The sequence below is a fragment of the Dermochelys coriacea genome, chromosome 2 (genome assembly GCF_009764565.3).
Source record: "Dermochelys coriacea isolate rDerCor1 chromosome 2, rDerCor1.pri.v4, whole genome shotgun sequence".
Lineage (NCBI taxonomy): Eukaryota > Metazoa > Chordata > Testudines > Dermochelyidae > Dermochelys > Dermochelys coriacea.
In genome coordinates, this window is record NC_050069.1 from 18,456,041 (window position 1) to 18,462,040 (window position 6,000).

Consider the following 6,000-nt stretch of genomic DNA (forward strand, 5'->3'; position numbering starts at 1 on the left):
CAGCCACTGGACTTAATGCCACAAAAAGCACTCAAGAGTATGGTGAGAGGCTCTATAGAAAAACCATAGGTAGAATATATGCATACTCATACATCAAGTTTGTGCTTACACAAATAGAGGCCTGGATCTGAACAAGTGGTGCAGAGAGTTCCTCCTATTAGAGATGAATTCAAACACATGTAGGTCTCGGCTGTGCTTCAAGAAATATAAATGTGAGAAAAGATTTAGAATGCTTGGAGAAGGAAAAATGAGAGTAATTAATTGCATATTAATTAGGGGTGTCGATTAATTGCAGTTAAATCACATGATTAACTCAAACAAATTGTGATTAAAAAAATTAATTGCGCTTAATTGCAATTTTAATCATACTGTTAAACAATAGAATAACAATTGAAATTTATTAAATATTTTTGGATGTTTTTCTACATTTTCAGATATATTGATTGCATTTACAACACAGAATAAAAAGTGCACAGTGCTCACTTTATATTATTATTTTTTAATACAAATATTTGCACTATAAAAATAATAAACAAAAGAAATAGCATTTTTCAATTCACCTCCACAAGAATCGTAGTGCAATCTCTTTATCGTGAAAGTGCAACTTTCAAATGTAGATTTTTTTCTGTTACGTCACTGCACTCAAAAACAAAACAATGTAAAATTTTAGAGCCTACAAGTCCACTCAGTCCTACTTCTCATTCAGCTAATCACTAAGACAAACAAGTTTGTTTACATTTACGGGAGATAATGCTGCCCGCTTCTTATTTACAATGTCACCTGAAAGTCAGAACAGGTGGCCACATGGAACTTACATAGCTGGCATTGCAAGGGTATTTACATGCCAGATATGCTAAACATTCATATGCCCCCTCATGCTTTGGCCACCATTCCAAAGGACATGCTTCCATGCTGATGATGCTCATTAAAAAAATAATGCATTGATTAAATTTGTGACTGAACTCCTTGGGGGAGAATTGTATGTCTCCTACTCTGTTTTCCCTGCATTCTAACATATATTTCATGTTATAACAGTCTCGGATGACGACCCAGCAGATGTTGTTCTATTTAAGAACATTTTCACTGCAGATTTGACAAAACGCAAAGAAAGTACCAATATGAGATTTCTAGCTATGGCACTGGACCCAAGGTTTAAGAATCTGAAGTGCCTTCCAAAATCTGAAAGGGACAAGGTGTGGAGCATGCTTTCAGAAGTCTTAAAAGAGTAACACTCTGATGCGGAAACTAGAGAACCTGAACCACCAAAAAAGAAAATCAACCTTCTGCTGGGGGCATCTGACTCAGATGATGAAAATGAACATGCGTTGGTCCGCTCTGCTTTGGATCGTTATTGAGCAGAACCCTTCATCAGCATGGACACGACCTCTGGAATGGTGGTTGAAGCATGAAGGGACATATAAATCTTTAGCACATTTGGCACGTAAATATCTTGCAATGCTGGCTAAACAGTGCCATGCAAGTGCCTGTTCTCACTTTCAGGTGACGTAACCAAGAAGAGAGCAGCATTATCTCCTGCAAATATAAACAAACTTGTCTGTTTGAGCGATTGGCTGAACAAGACGTTAGACTGGCGCCAAAGTTTTACATAATTTTATTTTTGAATGCAGTTATTTTTGTACATAATTCTACATTTGTAAGTTCAACTTTCATGATAAAGAGATTGCACTACAGTACTTGTATTAGATGAATTGAAAAATACTATTTCTTTTGTTTTTTACAGTGCAAATATTTGTAATAAAAAATAAAGTGAGAACTGTACACTTTGTATGAGTTGAAATTGAAATCAATATATTTAAAAATGTAGAAAACATCCAAAAATATTTAAATAAATGGTATTCTAGTATTGTTTAACTGCACGATTAATCGTGATATTTTTTATAATCACTTGACAGCCCTAATAATAATACATGTGTGACGGGTTGGGTCACAGAAACTCCCTCAAGACTGTCACTAGATGTGCTGCAATACCACTGAGAACAAAACCCCGCTCCACTCCCATCTTGCTGAGCTAGACACACCGGTTGGCTCCAGCACAGACCAAGAGGTTGGGCCACGCCCTCCTGCAGCTACAGAATCTAAGATTCACTTAGCCGAGGGGCTTCTCAGTTAACAGGGACTTTCCTAGCACCCAGTAGTCAGTCCTTCTAGGAGCTTAAACCCCAAATAAAACCGTTTTGCTCTGTATAAAGCTTATACAGGGTAAATTTATAAATTGTCCGCCTTCTATAACACTGATAGAGAGATATGCACAGTTGTTTGCTCTCCTGGGTATTAATCACTAACTCTGGGTTCAATAACAAACAAAATTGATTTTATGCTTATGCTCAAATAAATTTGTTAGTCTCTAAGGTGCCACAAGTACTCCTTTTCTTTTTGTAAAATTGATTTTATTAAGTACAAAAAGTAGTATTCAAGTGGTTCCAAGTAATAACAGATAGAACAAAGTAAGTTACTAAGTAAAATAAAACAAAACAAGCAAGTCTAAGCCTAATACATTAAAAAACTGAATTCAGGTAAATCTCCTTAGAGATGTTCCAATAAGCTTCTTTCACAGACTAGACTCCTTCCTAGTCTAGGCCCAATCCTTTTTTCCTGGTACAGTCCTTGTTAGTTCCAGCAGGCATCTTAAATGAAAAGCAGGGGATTCCACATGACTGGCAACCCCTTTGTACTGTTTCACCCACTTACATATCTTTTGCACAAGGTGGGAATCCTTTGTCTCTCTCTGGGTTCCCACCCCACCTTCTTAATGGAAAAGCACCAGATTAAGGATAGATTCCAGTTCAGGTGACATGATCACATGTCACAGTAATATTTCATTATGCATTTGTTGGCACACATATACAGTGGAGGCTTGCAGGTAAACAGAGCCATTTACAACTAATTGTCCTGGTTAATGGGAGCCATTAAGATTCCAAACCACCATTAATGGCCCACACTTTGCATAACTACAATAGGACCTCAGAGTTATATTTCATATTCCTAATTTCAGATACGAGAATGATACACACATATAAATAGAATGAGCACACTCAGTAGATTATAATACCTTACAAGAGACCTTTTGCATAAAGTATATTCCAGTTACATCATATTCACACTCATTCGCATATTTCCATGAAACATAGGGACCACAGTGTCACAACATGCTCCTGCTCCTTGAAACAAGTCAAGGAATATTCAGCTCTTTCAGCAGGCATGCACTAAAAAATGTCATTAAAACACGGTCACATCTGCTGACTGTGACATTCAGATTCATTTAGAAATCCATCCTAATACTTCTCAGAGGAAAACTGCTAGCATTAGTAATGCTCTCAGTGTTTGCTGTGAGATTCATTTGTGCAGTGAACAGTGAGTGTCACTTCCAATGGCTTTCCCTATTTCTCGCCTTCCTGTGACACTTTTAAGGAGCTCTTGTCTCCCTTTTATCAGTACACACTGCTAATGTGCACACAGGTCAGCAGTTTCAGTGCTGTATATGCATCATTTTTAAGTCGCTCTTGAATAGCACAAACGTCTTACAAATAGCATCAAACACCATTCTTTCAAGCCTAGCACTCTCTCTCAAGAACAAGGATGGCTGATAATGTCCAAAAATAACCCTGTGGCATTGATGGCTGTGTAAAATGATTACAGTGCAACTTAAAACCCCAAAGAACTCATCTGGCTTTAGGATTTGTTGCAAGTCCATAGTTCTGCCTAGGTTTACCAGAAGGTTACATAATGTCTGTGAATCTTTCTATTGAAATTGGGGCCCAGTTTAAAGCTATCTGTCATGGACTTCACTCACCACTAGTGGTGCCTCCTCCTGGGGATTATCTTTGATCAGGCATTGCGCCCTCCTCTGGTGGTGTCTTTCCTGTTGTCCTCTCGCACCCTCTGTAACTTAGGGTGTTGCTTCTTTGTGACTTGGCCCTCTGGCCCGGTTACTGTGCATGTTTCTCCTCCTGCTATACAAAATGGCTGTCTTCCCTTCACTGCTGTGACCATGCCACGCCTCCTGTGGCTGGTAGGGGAGCCGGGCCTGCCTTCTACTCCAGGTTCCAGTCCATGGATGCTATTTCTCGCAACAGTGACTTGCTTGGTCCCACACTGTATTGTTCTTCCCCTGAACTCCTTCCTACTTCATAGCTCTACCTTCTGGCTTCCACTCTTTCTCTGGGTTTGCTAGGCCAAGCCCCTCCTCTCAGGGAATGACTGCAGACTACTTCCCTGCAGCATCTTTCTACTCTCAGCTCCTGCACTTTATACAGGCCCCCTCCTGTCCACCTTAGCCCCAGGTCTAATCAATTCCCTGCTCCCTGACTCCTTCTCCAGGTACAGCCTGGGCAGTTAATTGGCCTACCTGCACACCTGAATCCCTTCCAGTCTTGTGTGGGGTGGACATCCCATTACACTATCCTTGGACGATTTATGGTTTCAAACCTAAACCTCGGGAAATTTGTGGTTTTGATGTGAAATCACAATAAAAATAAAATCACATTGAAATGGGAGGAAAATGAGAGTGAGGGGAGTCAGTGGTGGGAGAGGAGAAGAAGAAAGAATCACCTAAGGTAACTTCTTCATTAGAATCATCAGTATGTGTTGTCTGCAGTTTGTGGTTCTAGACTCCAAGCTGCCTGAGATAGGGATCATGTTGATATCTGTGTCTTTGATAGCAGCAAGTCATGGTGCCAACACTTAACAAATAATGAAAAACAATAATATATAACAATACCACGGGGAGGGGTTGTCTGAGTATCACTTGGGGTTTTTGGTTTCAGAGTAGTAGCCGTGTTAGTCTGTATCAGCAAAAACAACAAGGAGTCCTTGTGACCCCTTAGAGATTAACAAATTTATTTGGGCATAAGCTTTTGTGGGCTAGAACCCACTTCATTAAATGCATGGAATGGAAAATACAGGACCAGGTAAAATATATGAAAAGATGGGTGTTCCATTACCAAGTGTGAGTTCAGTCTAATGAGACAATTCAATTACCAGTAGGATACCAAGGGAGGAAAAATAACTTTTGTAGTGGTAATGAGAGTGGCCTATTTTAAACAGTTGACAAGAAGATGTGAGTAACAGTAGGGGGAAATTAGGTTTAGGTTTTGTAATGACCCAACCACTCCCAGTCTTTATTCAGGCCTAATGTGATGGTGTCCAGTTTGCAAATTAATTCCAGTTCTGCAGTTTCACGTTGGAGTCTGTTTTTGAAGTTTTTTTGTTGAAGAATTGCCACTTTTTGGTCTGTTATTGAGTGACCAGGGAGACTGAAATGTTCTCCTACTGGTTTTTGAATGTTATAATTCCTGATGTCAGATTTGTGTCCATATATTCTTTTGCATAGAGACTGTCCGGTTTGGCCAATGTACATGGCAGGGGAGCATTGCTGGCACATGATGGCATATATCACATCAATAGATGTGCTGGTGAATGAGCCCCTGATGGTGTGGCTGATGTGGTTAGGTCCTATGATGGTGTCCCTTGAATAGATATGTGGACAGAGTTGCAGGGTTTGGTTCCTGGGTCGATGTTTTTGTTTTGTGGTGTGTAGTTGCTGGTGAGTATTTGCTTTAGGTTGGGGGGCTGTCCTTAAGCGAGGACTGGCCTGTCTCCCAAGATCTGTGAGAGTGAGGGATTGTCCTTCAGGATAGGTTGTAGATCCTTGATGATGCGTTGGAGAGGTTTTAGTTGGGGGCTGTAGGTGACAGCTAGTGGTGTTCTGTTACTTTCTTTGTTGGGCCGGTCTTGTAGTATTAATTGATAAATTAATATATAATTAAAATTAATTAGTTTGCAAACTGGATTAATTTATATCTGCTCCTGTATTTTCCACTCCATGCATCTGATGAAGTGGGTTCTAGCCCACAAAAGCTTATGCCCAAATAAATAGTCTCTAAGCACAAAAACAAGGAGTCTGCTCCAATCCCTCAGGCGGAGACAAACACCTACAAGATCTTTATCAAGCATTCTTAAAAGTACAATGCCCACCTGGGG